Source organism: Protopterus annectens, chromosome 1.part0, assembly GCF_019279795.1.
Source record: "Protopterus annectens isolate FY-2018-M chromosome 1.part0, PAN1.0, whole genome shotgun sequence".
In the NCBI taxonomy this organism is placed as follows: Eukaryota; Metazoa; Chordata; order Ceratodontiformes; family Protopteridae; genus Protopterus; species Protopterus annectens.
This window is the reverse complement of record NC_056725.1, coordinates 814,720,043-814,742,143: the sequence shown is the minus strand read 5'-3', so window position 1 is coordinate 814,742,143 and position 22,101 is coordinate 814,720,043.

The window sequence follows — 22,101 nt, the reverse complement described above, 5'->3', positions numbered from 1 at the left end:
TGTGTGTGTGTGTGTGTGTGTGTGTGTGTGTGTGTGTGTGTGTGTGTGTGTGTGTGTGTGTGTGTGTGTGTGTGTGTGTGTGTGTGTATGTGTGTGCGTGTGCATTAGTGAGCTTACTTATTAAGCACTATAGTGAAAGGCAATGAGCTTAGCATGTTGAGAGAGGCGGACAAGTTAGCAGTACTTTAGGTTTAATTTCTACTGAATATTCACTGTTATTATTACTATTTGCATTATTTAAGAGTTTATTTTGTTTATTGTTTCACTAGTCATGGATAATGTATGCCTTAGTGACTTACTGGAGAGAGGGTTTCTAAAACTTTGTCTTCTATGTAAAATTTATGGCATAAACTTAGAAGGTTGGAACATAGATATAACGACATGTCCTAGATGTTTGAAATTATGGATAAATATCCTGAAGTTGCCAGTACTAACAGTACTCAAACTGAGAACCTTCTGGAAACCAACTATAAATTTCCTGATGTACAAATTAGTAAAAACCATGAAATTCAGAATGATCTTACTGCTGTTATTCACTGTATGGTTAGTAGTTAAACAGAGCTTTAAAAATGTATTAATTCTGATCTGAAAAAAGTTAAACCAACAAATAATTCTGTGGTTGAAGCAGTAAATTCTTGGCAAAAAGATGTTCCAAATAATGTTGTGCCATTGGTTGGTATTGTTACTGTAGATAATTATGAATGTAATAATTTATTAAATCAAGTAAATGACTTAGGGAAGAGAAACTAGTTAAATAGTTTGAATTATCTGAATAATGAAGCTGATTTTCAGAGTAAAAAGGGTATTTCAAGGGAAAATAAACATTATAAACTGATAATGGAAGTTGGGAAAAAAGAAGGGCCATTGGTGGGATTTTATTAAATTAACAGTAGGGACAAGTTGCTCCTTCTGGTGTACAGGATTCATCATTACCAGGTAATAACCACAGAGTTAATGTTAGATATTCAGAACTAGATAAACAAGAACTTTTCATTAGTGGGAATTCAATGCTTAGAGGCTGAAGACATTTATTTCCTAAGTTTAAGAAGGAAAATATGACAGTCTTATCTTTATTTGGGTGCACAATAAGAGATATCAGAGTGGCTTTAGAGAAATTTTATTCAGGGAACAGAAACTATGAAGTAGTGGTAGTGTTTGGTAGAAATGATGAAGGTAGGACAAATGAATTGGCCTTTACTTCTGGGATTAATAAGACTATACCTATAATTAAAACCTTTAATTTTGTCCTATCCTTTTTGTGATGTACTCCCTGTACCATATTACAAAAAGATTTTACTTAAGGTTCCAAGGAATTTCACGAATATTATTAGAAGGAAATGTTTAAAAAAATCAGTCATGGTTGTAACAGATTAGGAAGTAATGCAGTTCAAAACAAAGTTTTGGTCGAGGCTTTTTACATCTTAGTAACATTGGCAATCGACTCCTAAACAAGATACTTAATAAGCCTTTCAACGTTTTTTAGAAAGAACAAAGAAGGAAATGTTAGGGAGCTAAATAAGTATTTTGTTTTGAAGTGCCTTCTAAGTAATGCTAGGAGTTTAAACAAAAAGTTTAATGATTTGGAAGCCTGGACCTAGGCTCGTAGCTATGATATAATTTTTGTTACTGAAATATGGTTCATTGAGGGGAACAGGCCATTGACGCTACCAGGTTACTTTGGATATCAACTCCTTAGAACAAACAGAAGAGGAGGTGGGGGTTTCATGTATATCAACTCTTGTTATAAATTGTGAACTATGGTTAGTTGTGCTGACTCTGAAATTATTGAGGTTAACATTGTGGAGACTGGTTGTATTTTTGCATTTGTACTGTTTTATAGATATCTGTCCTTATCTAGTTGTGATTTAAAAGTTTTAGTATAACTCTGGAGAAGTGTTTTATTCCCATGGGGTGTGATATGATTGTGGGTGATGTAAATGCATGCTATGTGATCTGAAACAATTACTACTTTGTCAATGAAGTTATTTCCACTTTAGCTAAATGTAGTGTTGAGTTTGGATATTCTCATTTGGTCAACGAGCCAACAGTGGAAGACAATGTCTTTGATGTTGTTTGGATCAAGAATGATTTAGTAACCAGTAGTTGTTGTAGGACTGAATATAGACCTATAGGTTGTGATAATTTATGGATTGTGATAATGTCAAAAAAGGAATAAGTGAGTTTGGTTTAAAAGCATAATTCTCTAACATGGAAATATTATCAAGTAGACTATTCACCTATCAGTAATGAACTAGAAAACTGGAACTGTCTGGCAGGAGGTATGGAAGATAAAAATGTTGAACCTTGCCTGGACATTTTATAAATATATTTTTATCTTACTGATTGCTTTCTTCCAAGGACTTAACACCAATTGTCTAAAGAACAGCAAGGGATAGCAGACTGGTAAACTTGCTAGGTTAGTGAGAAAAGTGAAAGCCCATTGGCATATATTTAAGATAATTCCTAATAATATAAACAAAGCAAAATATAAGAAAAGTAAGAATAGATGTAGGTAGTTTCTAAGATCTGCAATGAAGGAAATATGAATATAAGCTAGCAACCATCACCTCTGATGATAAAAAGTTTCTCTTTGGTTCCTAAGGCATTATAGGGTGGATTCTCAGTCAAATATTAGTGTTATCAAGGATGGTATAATATTCAGATGCATCACAGTTAGTTGAGGTATTTGCAGATATGTTTTCATCTTTGAAAAGTAACAACTCCACAGTAAAGAGCATGACAAAAGAAAAAATAATGTTTTTTTTTTTCTCATCCTTGCATGGAAGAATGACTGGGTTAAGGCCCTTAACTTGATATAGTAACAAGTTTTAAGAGAAAGCTAGCAAATGAAAAAGAATATTGAATATTATATGTTTTTTTCTAGTAAATAAATGTATGCTTAGTAACAATTCTGTATCTGATAAAGAGGAATTGGCTGCAGTCTGATAAAAAGACATTGGCTAGAAAAAATTGAAATTGGCTAGAATATAACGTTCTCTGAAAGCATTCATATGTTTTCTCAGCCGGGAGATCTATAAACATAAGACAAAACCAGACAGTACATAGTAGAAGCACAGGCAGCAGCATGCATCCTGGCATGGATAACACTGCTTTTAGGTTAACTCAGGTTTGTGAATGTGACTGTCAGTTTGGGACAATTGTTCTTATTAGGAGGGTAAAACTTCAATTTGAAGATGTTCAATTTTTGTGTGGTAGTATTAAGTTAATAGATTTTAGGGGGTATTGGGGTGTGTTTTAGAGGGCTTTCAGTAAAGCAAAACAATTTCTAATATGTAACATAGGTTCAAATGGATATGACAAGAAGCAACTGTATAAAAAGTTCAACCTGCCAAAGAGTGTATGCATATAACATGAAGGCTGGAAGTAGACATTTAACAAAAAAGCTGTTATACATAAAAGGTAGGAATAATAATTTTTAATACAATGATGCTTTCTGTAATGTACTTTAAATGTCAATTGTCTCACAGATGAATACAAAAAAGAATGATTAGAGAACTATATTCAAAATGTGAGGTGCAATTAGCTATGTTACAGAAGACACACTTGGAAAGAACTGAACATGAGAATTTGAGAAAGAAATGTTTTCCTAATGGTTATTCGTCAGAATACCTGGGACAAAGGAAATGAGGAGTACATATATTAATTGCAAGAGGAGTTCTAATAATGATAGAAGAGGATAAAAATATTATAATGGTAGATTTGTAGTACTAGGGGGCTACTGGCAAGGGATGAGGATTATATTGGCATGTATGTATGTTCCACCTAAAACTGCTATAATAGTCCTTAAGAAACATCTGGGAGAAATAATCAGCTTTCAGCAAGTAATATCACGTATAGTGGGGACTGGAATTTGATTTGCAGCAGTGAAGATGTGCCTGGGGTCCAGAAGGGAAAGTATAACAAAGGAGGGTAGACATTTGAAGACATTTATGAAAATATTTTTCATGGAAGAAGTGAATTCAGTACTAGGAGTTCAGAATGAATTTACATATTATTCCCCAAGATACAAAAATTGGGCTAGGCTAGACAGAATTTACATTTCACAGGAACATGTACATTTAATTGCAGGTCTTGATACACACCCAATAACTATTTCAGATCATGCATCAATAATAACTAAAATAAAAACACAGGGTAATGGAATAATAAAGAGACACTGGTGCACTTATCTGATGAAAAGAGAGGAATTTAAGGAATGGTTAAAGAAAATTATTCAGGAGCTGTTACAGAGGACAGAAATTTCTTCTGAAGACATAGCTAGGGAGTTGGATAACATTAAAATGGAGTGTAAAAATAGGGTGTAAATAAAAGAAAGGGAGATTTGTTTAAGAAGTTACAAGAATTATTTAGATGACTGACAAATGTTAAAGTATTGCAGAATAGGGGGAATCTCACAGAACAAAAATGGGTGCAATTGCAAAATGCTAAACAGAAAATAAGGGATTATCTCAATAATATGCATTAGTTTAGAAAGATTGTTATTAAGCAACATTTTTTATAATAACTAAAGAGCACAAAAAATTTTAGCGCAACAACTCAGGCAACAGAAAGTAGAAAGGGCTATTGGCAAATGTAGGGAGCCTATAACAGGGAAGGCAACAAGCGATCCTGTAGAGGTATTAGAGATATTTCAGAAATTCTATGTAAGTCTGCATAAAGCAGAGATATATGGAAATCAAGAAAAGGTACAAATAGAAATGTTTAAGGAATAATTAAATATGCCAAGGTTAGAGGTAGACGAGGCTCAATTATTAACAGGATAGGAGATGATAAGATAAAAATGGTGGTGTATAACCAATCTACAGGGAAGTCCCCAGGAATATTTGGTATTCCTGTGGATGTTTGGAAGCTAGGAGGGAAAACTGATAAAGATCTGGAAGTTTTTTAAGAGGAGGAGAAGTACTAACATCCTGGAAGAAAGTGGTGATAGCTGTAATAACTAAAGAGGGTAAATATCCATCAGATCCAGCTTCATACAGGCCCATTTCAATACTCAACCATGATTATAAAGTGTTTATGTCTATAATGGCTACAAAAATAGCAAAAATTATGCCACAGTTGTTACATATGGATCAATGTGATTTTGTGGTGAGGAGGCACACATTTGACAACATTAACAGAACACTGATTATCCAGAGGGAAGCAGAATGTAAGAAAACACCACTGTTGTTGATGTGTCTTGATGCAGAGACAGCATTTGACAGGGTAGGCTGGGACTTTATGAGTAGAGCACTGGAAGCATTTGCATTCCCTGATAAAATGATAAGGTTGATTAGAAGGATATATGAGGGATATGAGGCAAAGCTTAAAGTGGGTGGGGTCCTATCTGATAATTTCTGCTTGGGCAGAGGAACCAGGAAGGGGTGTCCTCTTTCCCCTTTTTTATTTGCATGGTATTTAGGACCAGTGACAAAGAAAATAAGTGAGTCATAAATTCAAGGATATAATTGGTATGGTAGTCAAGAAAAGCTGGTTGTATTTGCAGATGCTATAACTTTGTACCTGACAAAACCAGAAAACGACATTACCTTTTGTGGAACATTTTGAGACAGTTTCAAATCTTTTCAGGATACAAAATTAATTTCGCTAAAACAAAGGCAATATTGATAAATTATGTCCCCACATACAAATTGGTTCAGCAATATCCATATTTATGGGGATATGACAAAACTAAGTATTTAGGAGTATGGATTAAAAATTATTCTGGTGTGGCAGCCAAGGATATGTGGGAAGAGACTAAACAAAAGATAATACAAAAACTAAGACATTGGAAGCTCTGTTATATGGGTATGGATAGTAAGATACAAGCAATTAAAATATTTTTAGTCCCTTTAGGTCAGGCATATTTTTATCAACCAGAGAAGTTGTGGATAGCAATTAATAAAGAGCTGTAGAATTTTATCTGGGAGGGGAAGATGACAAGAGTCACGTGGGATAAGATGATTCTTCCAACAGAACTAGGCAGATTGGGATTACCTGATTTGAAGTGGTATTTCAGAGCTACACACGTAAGGTTCCTATACATAGCACAAGCAAAAAACTATAATTCAAAGTGGAAAGAGATGATGATGATACAGGGGGAAGCTCAAGAAACTAGGAGAGACTGGGATTTTGGATACAGATCTTTAAGGAGAATAACAAGAGAATAACAATAATCATACATAATATTATATTCATAAAGTAGCAGAAAGCATTCTAAGAAGTAAGCCAATGTGGGAATGGAGAAAGGAGATTCTGCCATGAGGGATGACTGCAATTAAGGATACAGACAATAGGCAAGAGGGGTCTGGAATTTATTGGAGAAAACTGGCAAAGGAATCAAGGTATTGGGGGCAAATAACTAGACAGGAAAAGGTAATAGAATGCAATGATGGCAAGAATTTATTTGGATTGTAGGTTAGAGATTGGCTTCCCTGTCAAGGACTGATATCAGAGTATAGGCAAATAGAAAGAAATAGCAGGGTCCTTGATGAAAGACCAGCACTGGTAGAGTTTTTGTAAAATTTAGAACAGAAGCTGCCATTAAATAAGGAATAGTTAGTAGAGCATATAAAATATTGCATGATAACTATAAGTATCAATCAAGGAGGTTAGAAAGGATTGGGAAGAGAGACTGGATAAGTAATTCACAAATAAATAATAGGGGGATATATGTATGTCTCACAGATATGCAACTAAATCTAGAAGATTTAGGTTTTTTTCTTGAAAATGTTTACATAGATATTTTTATACTCCAAGTAGACTCCAGAGATTTTTTTCCTCATGTAGATACCAAATGTTGGAGGTGTGATGGGAAGAAAGAAGTAATTAGGAATATATTTTCTGAGAGTGTAACGAGTTGGCAGATTTTAAAGATTGCCTGCAGACTACTCTGTCAGAGATAATGGGTGAGCAAATTGGTATAACTAGGGAAATTATTTTTCTGAGCTATGATACAGATTTGGAATTGCCTAGACATAGTAGGGCCTTGCTGAATCTAATTATGGTGGCTGCAAAAAAAAAGCAATTACTAGAAAATGGAAATCAAAGTCTAAACCAATGTTGGTTTGGAGAAAGGGTTTTTTGACCTTAGTAACATCTGGCAAACTAATTTGATATTTCTACTGAGGCTCTGAGTTTGATTGTCACAAAACATTGAAACATTGCCTAAAGCATTGAAACACTGCCCACCCACTTACCATCATCACAAAGGTATACACTGGTAGATACTATCTCCAACTCCTGGAAGAGGTGCAAGATCATTCCTCTATGCAAACATGAAAGATATAGGTGACTCTATAGTCAGGCACACTGACGTTCCACTCACCAGGCTAAACAAGGAGAAGGTTACTGTCAGCTGCCTGTCTGGTACCAGGATCCGCCACATAACCCACACACTCAGGTCACTCCACAACAAGTACAAATATGACTCTGTCATTGTCCATGTTGGTGTGAACGACCTGAGATGTACCTCCCTGGACTACATGAAAACAGACCTGGAAGAGCTCTCTGATCTTGTAGCCCAGGCAGGTATGACCCTAGCCCTGAGTAGCATTCTGCCATCACCTAGAATGATGCTGTAGTACAAGGACAAAATGATTGATTTCAGCAATTGGCTAAGCTTCTGGTGTCATTCAAAAGGGATCCAGTATCTGTGTGCCTGGGATGACATGGTCGACAGACCACAATGCTATGCCAGAGATGGCCTGCACCTGTCTCCCCTGGGATTCCGGATACTGGCTAAGGTTATTGCCACCCCATAGTGCCTTTTTTAGGCAAGGTTCAAATGACAAATTCACCACCATAACAGGAACAGACAAGCAAAAACTGAGGGTGATGCTACTCAATGCTAGAAGTCTAAATCTCAAAATGCACTCACTCAAGGCACCTCTTTAAAATGGAAAACATCGATATCTGTGCAGTGACTGAGACCTGGTTCAAGGCTCCAGACAGCATTCCTGCACTACCAGGCTATAACTCATACCACACTGTTTGGCCATGTAACCTGGACCGGAACACCAAAGGTGGAGGTGTGTCCATATTCATTAAGGATATCCACACCTCCAGGCAAGTTGCTCAGCATAATGCAGCCAAGGTTATCCAAGTGCAAACTAACTCTGGGCAAAACTGCAATCCAAATTGTAGGTTACTACAGATCTCCCACCATGCCCCAGGATTCTCACTCCTCTTCTCTTGATGTACTGGAAAATATTAGGGTTCAACCAAACACCCTAATAATGGGTGATTTCAACTACCCCACCATTAACTGGGAAAACTACTCATGTACCAACTCCTTCACTCAACGCTTTCTGGAATTCATAAACTCCAATGCTCTGGATCAACTTATCCACACCCCCACCAGGGGCAACAATATCCTAGATCTAGTCATTACCAACACAAGTGACTGGTATTCCACACCTGAAGTCAATGCCTCATTGGTTCGATCCGACCATAAGCTAATTACCCTAGGTATCCACATCCATCCCCCACCCCCCATTAAGGAAACCATGGTAAATAATTTCTCCAAAGCCAACTTCATGCTTCTTAAGACAGAAGTGGTGAACTTCATGACACCCATGCAGAAGGACAGTACAGTTACGACTACTGGATCCTATACAATTGCACTTTATAAGCACTTACACAAGTGCATGAATCATGCTATCCCAAACAGAACCAAGACGCTATCCTCCAAAAAAAAGGAAGCCAATCTGGTGGTCCCCTGCCATAAACAAACTGTACAACAGAAGGAAGAAACTGTTGCAAAAGTGAGTAAAATCCCATGAGTGGAGGAGTTCCCTGGTCAGCCTCAGTAAGAAGCTGTGATCCCTGATAAAATCCTCCAAAGCTAGTTACGAAAACAAAATCGCCACTGATTCTAAAGACAACCACAAAGCATTCTATAAAAATGTCAAGAATCTCAGTGGCAACACTCAGATCTTCTCTGAGTTACAGCACAATGGCACTAAATATACTGACCCAACTGATATTGCCAACATCCTGGCAGATAGGTTCAGTACTAACTTTACCCCCCTCTCACCCCCTAAAGAGCCCATCTCTATACCGGAAGAATGCAAAGTTCCTGTAATCACAGCTACACAGGTATAAACCACACTCTCCAAAGCCAAGAACACAGCATCCATGGGACCAGACAACATCCCAGGCTGCATTCTACATGAACTACAGAACGAACTGGCACCCCACCTAAGTATCATCTTCAATCATAGCCTCACCTCAGGCTTTGGGCCTGCTGAATGGCGCACAGCGACGGTTATCCCACTCCACAAGGGAGGAGCCAGCACGGACCCCAGGAACTACTGCCCCATTAGCCTGATGACCCTGGTCTGCAAGGCCATGGAACGTATCATCATGGAACTTATAAACAAAGACATTGGTAATCTCCAAACTCTAGACCCCACCCAGTTCAGGTTTGTAAAAAGCAGATCATGTTTTCTAAACCTGATAGACTTCTTTGAAGCAGTCACCAAAGCCATAGACGAGGGTAAGGTGGTTCACACAGCCTATCTAGATCTTGCCAAGGCTTTTGACACCAATCCCACTCTGGAATTATAGATACACTCACTAAACTAGGTATAAATCCCTATGTCACAAGATGGGTTGCCAACTAGCTCAATGACAGAACCCACACTGTGAAAGTAGCAGACTCCAAATCCGACTTCAGACCAGTGACAAGTGGAGTACCACAGGGTTCAGTCCTGGGTCCTCTCCTGTTTGGTATCTACTTCTCTGAAGTACAGGCTAACACAGAAGGTCTTTGGCTAATGAAGTTTGCAGATGACTGCAAACTAGGAGCCATAATCAAAACTTTTAATGATGTGGACATCCTACAAAAGGGCTTCACTGAGACAGATGCCTGGTGTCAAAGCCATGGTCTGAAGCTCAATGCCAAAAAGTGCACTGTCATCCCCTTTGGTAAAAACTCTGTACCCATGAACTACAACACAGGTGGTAGTATACTTAACACTGAAAGTGTGATAAGAGACCTTGGGACTCAGGTGGACAGTAGTCTCTCCTTTGATAATCACATCACCACAGTAGTCAGGAAATCCTTCTACATGGCACACCTCATCACAAAAGGTTTCTCATCCAGAAAAAAAGAAGTCATTGTTCCCTCTACTCATCACTCATTAGACCCATTATAGAGTACAACACCCCTTTTGGTATGTACCACACAAGACATCTACAACAACTGGAAAGGCCGCAGAAATACCTCACAAAGAGGATTACCGGCCTCAAACAGATGCCCTATGCAGACCGTCTCAAAAAACTCCAGCTTTACTCCGTCGCATATTGCCTACTCAGAGGTGATCTCTGCCTAACTTACAAAGCTATGTCAAACCCAGAGCTGTTGGACATGCTCCACTTAAAGAAATCCCTCTGAGCTACATGTTCTAGGGACCTAAACCTTGTCACCACAATAAACAGAACATGCCGGAGGGATAGATTCCTGTCCCAGAGAGACTTCCCATACTCTGGAATAAACTAACTATCTATATCAAACAAAGCTCCTCATTAGCACTCTTCAAGAAAAATCTTGATGATTGGATGGGAAATAGGAAATTCACCCCGGGTATCACTTCTGTGGCTCTGTTCAACAGTGGCACAGGAAAATAATTTTCTTGGGTGGCAAAAGCCAGGGTACCTTTAAGGCTGGGCTTGTATTGGCCCCAGGACCAATAGCCTAGTACCTACCTATGAACCTATGAACCTATGAACACTAAGATTTAAAATTACAGACCAATTTACATTCACAGCCTACTGGTCAATGCAACTTACGTATTACCTTTCATGCTACAACATCTTATTTGCAGGGCATACTGGCTTTAGAGTTGTTCTAGGCATGGAATTATCCATAGTCATGCCACTGGTCACATCATGGCCAAGTCTAGATCAGAGACATTGTAAAACAGCAGTATTCCTTGATCTAAGTACTTCTTTGATTTGGTAGCTGATACCATGACTGAAAAATGCACTTTAATTAAAAAAGCAGAATTTCAGTGGAACTGTTGGAATTGTCATCTCCTTTCTAGTGGCAGCAAAATATATAACACCAGTACAGGGGCACTGTATATAATCAAGCACCAATTCATACACAAAACTTAAGGTACCATATACATACATACAAATATTTCTAATATGGGCATTAATATCCTTCTAGCCTGCCAAATATACGAAAACACTTGTTCCCAGGCTGTTTTTAAAAACATCAAAACTATTACTTACAATAAAATTGCCAAAGATTCCAAGGACAACCACAAGGCATTCTATAGTTATGTCAAGAATCTAAATGGCAATGCTCGGATCTGCTCTGAGCTACAACAGAATGGCATTAAATATACTGATCCCAAGGATATTGCCAATATCCTAGCAGATCAATTCAGTGCCAACTTCACCCTCCTCTCACCCCCTAAAGCGTCCATCTCAATACCAAAAGATTGCCAAATTCCGGTAATCACGGCCACACAGGTAAAAAATGCACTCTCCAAAGCTAAGAATGCAGCATCCATGGGACCAGACGACATCCCAGGCTGTGTACTACATGAACTACAAAATTAACTGGCACCTCACCTAAGTGTCATGTTTAATCAAAGCCCCACCTCAGGCTTCATGCCCAATGAGTGGCACACAGCTACAGTTATCCCACTCCACAAGGGGGATCCAGCTTGGATCCTGGGAACTATCGTCCCATCAGTCTGATGAGCCTTATCTGCAAAGCCATGGAACGCATTATCATGGAACTTCGCAACCTTCAAACATTAGACCCCACCTAGTTTGGTTTCGTAAAGGGCCAATCTTGTCTCCTCAACCTGATTGACTTCTTCAAATCAGTCTCCAGAGCTGTGGACAAGGCTAAGGTGGTCCACACAGCCTATCTGGACCTTGCCAAGGCCTTTGACACCATCCCCCACTCTGGAATCATAGATAAACTTATTAAGCTGGGCATTAATCCCTACATCACTCGATGGGTTGCCAACTGGCTTACTGACAGAACCCATACTGTAAAAGTAGCCGACTCAAAATCCAGCTCCAGACAAGTGACAAGTGGAGTACCTCAGGGTTCAGTCCTAGGACCGCTCTTGTTTGGCAACTCCTTCTCTGAAGTACAGGCCAGCACTAAGGGACTCTGGCTAACAAAGTTCGCAGATGACTGCAAACTGGGAGCCATTATTCTATCCCCAAATTATGTGGATATTCTACAAAAGGGCCTTACAGAAACAGATGCTTGGTGCCAGAGCCATGGGCTCAAGGTCAATGCCAATAAATGTTTAGTTATCCTCTTTGGGAAAAACCATGTACCCATGAATTACCACATAAGTGGCAGTACACTAAACACCGAAAGTGTGATAAGGGACTTAGGCACACAGGTGGATAGTTGTCTCACCTTTGATAACCACATTGTCACAATAGTCAGGAAATCCTTCTGTGTGGCACACCTCATCAGTAAGGGCTTTTCATCCAGAAAAAAGGAGGTCATTGTCCCACTGTATTCATCCCTCATTAGACCCATTATAGAGTACACCGCCCCATCTGGTATGTACCTCACAAGACATCTGCAACAACTGGAAAGGCCACAGTAATACCTCACTAAAAGAATCACAGACCTAAAGCAGATGCCCTATGCTGACCATCTAAAAAACTCCAGCTATACTCTGTCACATATCGCCTACTCAGGGGCGATCTCTGCTTAACATATAAGGCCATGTCAAACCTAGTGCTGTTGGACATGCTACACTTAAAGAAATCCCAATCCCTCAGAGCCACGCGTTCCAGGGATCTTAACCTGGTCATCACAATGAACAAAACATGCTGGTGGGAAAGGTTCCTGACCCAGAGACTCCCCATACTCTGGAATAGACTGCCCATACATGTCAAGCTGAGCACCTCTTTGGCCCTCTTCAAAAGGAACCTTGATGATTGGATGGGAGATAAGAAATTCACCCCGGGGATCATGTCAGTCACCCTGCTCGACAAGGGACCAGGGAAGTAAATATTCTGGGAAGAAATAGCCAGGGAATTGTTATGGCTAGGCTTGTATAGGCCCTAGGGATGATAGCCTAGTACCAACCTATGAACCTATGTAATTTGGTAGTCTGTTCCATGCATCAGCTGCTCTCTCAAAGAACCAATTAGTGCACTTCTCATTCTATAGAATCTTCTACATAGGTTGTCCGATGATTCTCCCATACTTTTGATAACCCCAAACATTCCCAGAGATAGTTGTCCCTAAATGCCCTGTATACCTGAATAAGATCTCCCCTTAGATATTAATAAGAGACACTGTACAAGTTTAGATAATTTAGTCTTTCATAATAACTTAAATTTTCACATCCATGGATGCCCTTGGTATATTTTTTTCTGCACTCTTTCCAAGTTTACTCATGCTTGTTTTCTTATAAGGTTTACATATTGCTATTCCATACTCAAGTTTGGGTCTAATGTAACTAACAAACAATGACTTCATCATTTCTGATTTCCAAGACGTTATGAATCTTTTTATACAACTTATAGTCCTATAACTGTCATTAACCAATTTGTTGATATGATTAAAAAAACTCAGACCTCGATCTACCCATATAACCGATTCGTAAATGAATCTACAGTTTCAATCACCGTGTGCTGTATTAAATATTCAACTTTCAATTTATGTCTCCCAAATCTCATATGCTTAGTTTTTGAAGCATTTATCAGCATATTATTCTCCTGTGCCCAAATGGTCAATTTAGTCAAGTTCTTTTGCAGATGTGCCTTATTTGCAACACGTGTAATCAGTTTACCCAATTTTAAGTCATCTACATATAGACTATAGAACACCTCAGATGAAAAGTTAGGTCTGAAAGATACAATCTAAACAAGTAAGGGCCTAGGACAGAGCCCTGTGGGACACCTTGACTTTAACCAATAATTTCACCTGTCCAATTGCTGTATGATACTTGCCATGTCCTATTTGTAAGCCATGCAGCTATCCATCTTACCAAGAGTACATCAATACCTAGTTGTTATAATTTATTGATCAGTGTTTTGTGTATGACCCTGTCAAATGCTGAAGTTAAATCTATATAAATTACATCACAGCACATTTTTTCATTCATAGCTGCTATTATATTGTTATAGAACATCATGTTACAGGTGATAATAGATCTATTTTCAACATATCTGTGCTGATATATGGTTTCAAATCCCAGTCTATCCAGTTCTGACAATAACTTATCCAATATTACCTTCAACATTATTTTTTCCACAACATGAAAGTAGACTTAAGGGTCTATATGACTCTAGGTTTGTCCTATTCCCCTTTCCCTTAAAGATGGTTTAATAAGCACGTCTCTATTCTTGATGAATCTCCCCATATTTATATGACCTAGTAAATAATAGATATAATGGTACTGTAAGTTCTTCCTGAAGTGTTATCAGGTCATTATTACTAATTTGGACTCCTTCCTGTGCTTTGGATCCGGTTTGCACAGTTCTTTTTCAAAATAATCTAATTTGATTGCAATTTCTGCAGTTACCTGAATGTCATTATGACAACTTATTATCCCCTTTGTGGAGCCAAACTGCTTTGCATAAGATTTTGTAAATATATCTGTGACATCCTCTCTTGTGGGCCAGTGATCAAGGAGTCTCAATCTTCAACAAGGACACCAGTGAGAGAGAGTCTCTTGGAACAGAAATAGATACACACAATCCCCCGGGTTCACGAATCCTCCGTGTAAGACTTAATAAGTCTTACTCGGAGGCTGCAGTTGAACGGTATGACGTCAGCGTGCCATGAATATGCATGAGGGCACACTGACTCAACCGTAAGTCTTACATGGACCGTGTAAGAAAGCAGGGGGCGTGTCTGACTGCCAAGCAGTCTAAATGTCCACGCCCCTACAAGTGTTTAAAAGTAAAAGCAAATACACAAGAGTGAGTCCGCTCAAATGTCCCTGTACCCAGCACCACAATCCTTGATATTGTAAACCCTCATCACAGTTCTAAAACGCATAACATTAAATTTATTTTTAAATTCCCAAAATAGCTGCCCGTATTTGCGTGTGTGTGCGCAGGTGTGCCCATTGCTTAGCTACAGTTAGCAATTCTGACATGGAAGAGCATAATAAAGAATGTTTATGGAAGTAACACCAAATAGCAATAGTGTAATGGTAGAGCATTCGTGCAAAGAAGAGACATTCATGGTTTGAGTCCCAGCACTCCCCTTTGCATTTATTTTTTAAATCAGTATATGGAATAATACCTGACAAATATGTTTAAACATTACTAAAAAGTAGTGAAATGGCCAATGTTTCAGTGAACAAAATAAATATTTTAAATGATCCTGATATAAAATTGCCTGCAGTTAAGCAGCTCTTCACCCAGCGCAATAGAGTTGCCCATAGTTTAATAGTGCTTTACCCAGCACAATAGAGTTGCCCATAGTTTAATAGCTCTTTCCCCAGCGCAATAGAGTTGCCCATAGTTTAATAGCACCTAAACCAGTGCAATGTGTTTGCGTGGATGTGTGCGCCGTGCCAACCAGGGCACTGTAGGGCACTGAGGAGCAACGTAGAGCAAAGTTGCTTAAATGCAGCCACACCCCCTAGCCTGTCTGGACAGTATGAAAATAAAATGAATGACAAGGTTCGAACCCAGGACTCTGTGTATCAGAAGCAAAGTACAGAACCACTAAGCCATGACAACATAGGGGAAGCAGTCACTGTTAACATACATATACTTACTAATGGTAGTTTAACCATTAGTAAGCAGGTCTGCAGTCAGCCGAGAATTAAAAAAAACGGCTAAACACAAAAAAGTGAGGGGAAATGCGGCATATTTAAGCCCCACAGGTGGGAATACACACCATAACTGATTGTACCTCACATCTGCAGTTAGAATGTCTGGTGTCGGAGAGGGAACATGCTTCCGAGCGCAACGTTGGGGCATCGAGGAGTCGAAATACATGGTTTGGCTCCTTGTCCACTGTCATGAGTCAAGACTCCTGTAGGGCCAGTTCCAAGGGATGGAGTACAAGGCAGAGGCTTGGAACCGGTTAGCTCATGACCTCACCAGTGCCACAGGTGTTCCTCAGACTGGTGAGCAGGTCCGTCACCACCATGCAGACCTCAAGAGACGAAAGCAGGACCGCCTGAACCAATGGATACAGGAGGCCCGTGGGATGCGGGATGCCCCACAACTGAGTATCTAGCCATGGAATGCAGTATGTAAGAATTGATAACTGAGTATGTATAATGGATAGGTATGTCTCAATATCCCTTCATTTACTTTACAGCTGCAGGTGACCGTGCTGCGAATCAGCAAGCCTATGCTGATAGGCTGCTAAGGCTGCGCCACCAGGCAGGTTAGTGATTATTCTGCATGTATTGTTATATACAATATGGGAGAGAGCATGAAAGAAAGTATTGTAGGCCAATAATACAGCCATAAAATTGCCTGAATAAGTCTTCTGCATGTACTGTCAGATAAAAACGTCAGAGAGGCAGAAAAAGAGTGTAGTAACCCATTAAGAAAGGTAACATATGTCTGGAATAATATCTCTGCAGGCACTGTCATATAAAAATAACTGAGTGAGCCTGAGAAAAGAGTGTTGTAACATATTAATAAAGGTATAATATGTCTTGAACATGTCTGCCATATACACAGTTAAAACAAATAAAGGAGTAAGCCTGTGGAAAAGTGTGTAATGTCATTTATAAAGGTCTAAAACCCAGAGTGTTTCTGTGTCACAGAGTTTGAAATGTTGTTGTACCCTTGCATTATACAAACAGTACTGTTTGAAAAAGTGCTGGCAACCCAGAGTTGTGCAGTTCCATATAAAGTGGGTGATGGAAGTGCTAGTAGCTGTGAAACATATATACAGTCCACAACAGTCAGTTACTGGCTGATATGCATAAGTAAAGCTGGCACACATGTAGCATGTTATTTTTTCCCCAGAAATGTGAGTGTGTGTCAAGAAATGCAGGGTTCTGTAAGAATCGAAGAGAAAATGTCATGTGAAAACATCCCAGATATGTAGATAAAGAAATATAAATGCAATCAAGAAATATGTAGCACTAACATCTGCATCCTGGACAGTTAGCATGTCAGATATAGGTCAGGCATATATTGAACTAGCCAAACGCATTACACAACCTAATGTATGGTGGCAAGTGTAATAATACATGTAGGGGATATACACTTGCAGTCACTAGGAATGTAGTGTAGACTAAAAGGTCATTATAAGATGTTAACCAAGGTTTTTTCTATACCCTACTGTATGTACATAAATCAAGCAATTCCACACCTCAGTGGGTATGTGTAATCTTAAATATTTGTTGGGACATATGTCCTATTGTTCTATAAATATTTGCATTCACGTTGATGCATGTGCCCTGTTTAAACACCACAATCACGGTGGCCTGTTGCTACCAAACATCCCTGCATGCTGTTGGAATATCCACTGTGGTTCAATATATGCATGTGTTATGCTTGCTGTTCAACTGCTGTAACCTTGGTGTGTTGGGTTAATGGGAATATTACTGCATGCTGTTACAACTAATCTGGAATGCTGTTTTGCTTATGTTGTAATTAAACACACCTAATCACAGAACGTATGGGAAGGTCGGTCCCAGTGGACCCACCTGTCCCTCCTCAGCTGGCGAGTGCACCTGGCACCAGCAGGTCCGGTGCCCAGCCTGGGCTCCCCTCCTCCATTGGTCCTGTGCCACCTTTGGGTGGAAGCGCTGCAGGGGATGGGGCTCATCCCCCCCCGTGCAAGCGTGGGCGGAGAAGGGCCACATGTCACCCTTCGACGGGTCCGGATTGTGGTGCGTAGGGAGATCCAGCGTTCAGTCGCTGATCCCCTATGCCAGCTCGAGATGAGAGTGGCGCATCTCACGGGTGAGCCTGCCCATCCTACACAGCCCCCAGCACAGCCACCCTCGGGGCTGTGAAGGTGCAGTGGTGACTGCCCATGGGTGGGGATCTCAGTTCCACTGTTACCATCTGTGGGCTCATGGGCTTGTGATTTCCAAACATCCGACCCCGTCAATTGTGTTCACCCACTCCATGTGTCATACACCACCCCTGTATGCATCTTGTCTGTCTTGTCTGTTTACCTTCCCAACCTACCTCCCCGGACATACCTACTTCCTCTACCTTACTTCCCACTCTCACCTGAAAATAAAAAAATGGGCAATCTGTACCCACAAAAAAATTATGCCCCATACATAGCTGCCCATTTCGCACACATGTCCATTGGACATGTAAACTGATAATTAGAGTTGGCAGTACAACATACTTTGTTGTCCTCACCCCTCTCCCAGGGGTGGAAGGTTTCAAATTATACTCCAAATTCATTGCATATGCACAGCTGTTGCTGTTAAACAAATGGACAGCTATGGACCTTCCCTACATCCGTCCTGCACATCCTGAGCTTGTTTACCTACTGTCTGTACCTCTTTGTGCCCCTTTTTTTCACCACTTTCCTATCTCCCCATATTATTTTCTTTAAAAGAAATTAGCGCGGGGGTTAGCGGGAATAAGCACTGTTAAACAGTAGTAAGCGGGTTTAAGCGAGTGTACGCATGTGTGCATTTAGCTAAGCACCGCTAAGCATCACACAAACCTGCACAAACCCGCTTACAACTGCTTAAAAGTGCCTTAGTCAGTCTATGGCAGGGCCCTTGTTCTGCTGAGCAGCAAAAAAAAAAAACCTCTGCCACTCTCGAACCCTAGACCATTGACACAATAGACTGCATGAATTACCACTAAGCCACAGCAGATATACAATTAACTTGCTTCTGACATAAATATATCATGCATTACAATGAATGTAAATGGAAATTAGGAATGGTATAACACAAATCCTGTTCTGTGGGTCTTTACCAGCAGTTGTTGTGGAATTGCATGACATGACTGTGAAAGGAGAACCAGCCATCCTAGCAGGGAATAATGCTGCAGTAGCACCTTACAAACACCACACAGTATCAGACCAGGATAAATACTGGCAAAGGTGAATAGGGCAGAGGCCAGACTCCCCAATTGTAACTGATTTACAGGAATGTCCCTGATTTGTAAACCAGTGTTAGCTGTGCCCCACTGAATCACTCTGAAAAGTACTAACTGTGGGCAGATAAGTGTGGAATCACACATAGTGAATAATGTCAATAGGTGAGAGTAGACACTGCTTGCACGTCAGAAAAGGTGTACTTATACATATGCTCTGATTCTCAAGAAAGTCTCAACTGCAATATGTCAGTAATATATTGCAGTTGTATCTCACTTATATGTACCTTTCACTGAGGCCGTTCAAATATATACCTGAGAGTATCTGAGGCTTGGCAGAGGCAGGAACACACAGGCATATTAGCATTACTGCTGTTACACACTCTGCAAATAGCTTTGGAAGGAGTTCCACAAGCATGCCCTTATGTAGGAGTACAACACAGAAATACCACAGGATGTAGCCATGTACTGCTAGCAAACAACTGTGACAATGCCAATGTTCCAGTGCTGAAAAGACTGGTGTGGTGCACAGACAAAATATACTAGGCTAACCTCTAGCTACCATCCGGATATGTCCACAGGTGTGAGCTACACAGACAGACTACTTGCTTTGATAGACTAACAGCTACACAGCAACCCTGTATGTTCAGCAAGATAAACCTCACATGATAATAAAAAATGCTCTTTGCAGTTCTGCACCCCTACCCAAAGGTACAACACACCTGTGTATTCAGGCAAAAACCAGGGTGTAGGCAGGCATACTGAGTACTGAAATATGTTCAGTTGTGTTGAGCAGCCTGTGCTGTCAACACAAACAAACCACAAATTGTTCAGAAGTGAGTAACGTAATAATTACAGTATAGCAGTTCACAAACACTGCATGTGCCACAAGAATACAGTGCAATAACGACATTTGTATGGCAGTTAATTGTGTAAGTCAGAAAAAAAGTACATACTCCCATGTATCCTGTGTTAGCATTTGGAGGGGTGAGTACATGTCTACACTGAGAAGTGTGTACTGGAACCAGCAACATTCAGGTTTGAGTACAACATGCATATAACTGGCTACAACCCTAGCATCAGATAAGAGGCATATACCAACCTTCTGACTGACACAACGGTGTCCAGAGCAAACAAGCATGGGCCCCACCTTGGAAAGCTGAAAGGGCTACGCCTACCTAACCTAGCATTTTATAGCAGTGGGCTGCAATCACAGTGAGTAATGCAATCACCACACAGCAGGCTGCATGCAATTACTGAATGGTGGGCAGCAATTGGTGCAGAGGCTGTCACATGCACAAGTGCAGGTACCTAAAAAATCAGGCTGTACCTGCAGTCCACACATGCAATTATATCATTGCAGGTGCTGTGAGATAGAGACTGAGAGAGAGAGAGACACGGACACAGACTGAGACAGAGACAGAACAGAGTGAGAAACTGAGACAGAAAGTTAAATAGAGGGCGAAAACCCAAAACAAACCACCAATAAAAAAAAAAAAACTACAAAACCATAACACACGGAGCAGGGAAATAGAAAGGTAAGGTATGTAACTCACATGTATGTGTTGGCATATAGTAGATGTTCCTGAAGAGTACTCTACACACTGCAAATCATCCATGTGTGGCAGCAGTACGTATCTATCTGTATCTGCACATGTGCATAGGGCAAGGGACATACTGCAACTGTTAGTGAAGGGTAGACAGGTATCTGTCAGTGAAGGTTGATATGTGCATATATCTATGTAGGTCGTAGTGTGTGGCCTAGAAAACAGCATGCAGTGCTCAGGAGTGGCCTTAGGACAACTGGTGCCCTAGGCAAAAGGGCTCCATGGTGCCCTCTACCACACTACCTGGTGCCCCCATCCTTGTCTTACTACAGCAAATAAATACTGGAAAAGCACCCCTGCTAGACCGTCGCCCTAGGTGGCCGCCTAGTTTGCCTATGCCTAAGGCCAGCTATGGCAGTGCTGATATATGTCATGTGGTGGTTAAATGCTGTGGGACTGATTTGTCAGATCTGCTGTGTTACAGCCAGTGAAGCCTGCTAATGCTACATGGGCTGACACCCACATGCATTCTGCACAACACTGTGCAATATAATCACATACCTGTACATCCCACAACTGTCTCATAAGTGATATCCCACCATGAAAGGTGGACTGTACATGTGCCTATATGTACATCCATGTGTACAGCAATGGATGTGTACATGTATGCATATAGATATGCATATATATATATATATATATATATATATATATATATATATATATATATATATATATATATACATAGAGAGAGACAGAGAGACACGGGGTCATATGTACCACAACAGGTGTGTGGTGACCAAGGCATGGACTGTAGACAAGTGTTGATACTGCAGTGCCATTCCTCCTTCCCAAAACAGTGTACCCATTAACTACCACATAGGTAGAGATCTTCCTAACGGTGAAGGTGTGATAAGGGAACATGGGACACAGGTGGACAGTAGCCTCCGCTTTGATGAAGACAGTGCCACACTACACCTGTAATCTGTCTGTGTGGTATGTGTCCTGACAACAGGTGTGTCATCTATGGAAGTATAGGGTAGTGTTCACCTCTACTCATCACAATGCCCTATGTGGTATGTACCTCACATGACAACTACACCAGGTGAAAAGTCCACAGACATACCTCCCAAAGGGTAATACTGGCCGCAAACAGATGCTCTATGCAGGCTGACTCACAAAACCACAACTACACAGTATTGCATACTGGCCACACAAAGGTGACCTCTGCCGGACATACAGAGGTATGTCACTCCCATAGCTGGGTGACAACCACCATGGCAACATATCACAATCCCTCCGAGATACACACTCTAAGGCCCTAAACCTTGTCAGCTCACTAAATAGCACATGCTGGAGGGATAGTTTCCCATCCCAGAGATATGCCATACACTGGAATAGACCACCTAGCAATAGCAAACAAGGCTCCTCATTAGTGGTTGTCATAAATACCCCTGATGATTGTGTGGGAGATTGATAATACACCCTAGGAAACACCTCTGTGGTTCTGGTTGGCAGGGGCAAGTGAAATCAAAGTCCATTTGTGTCACAG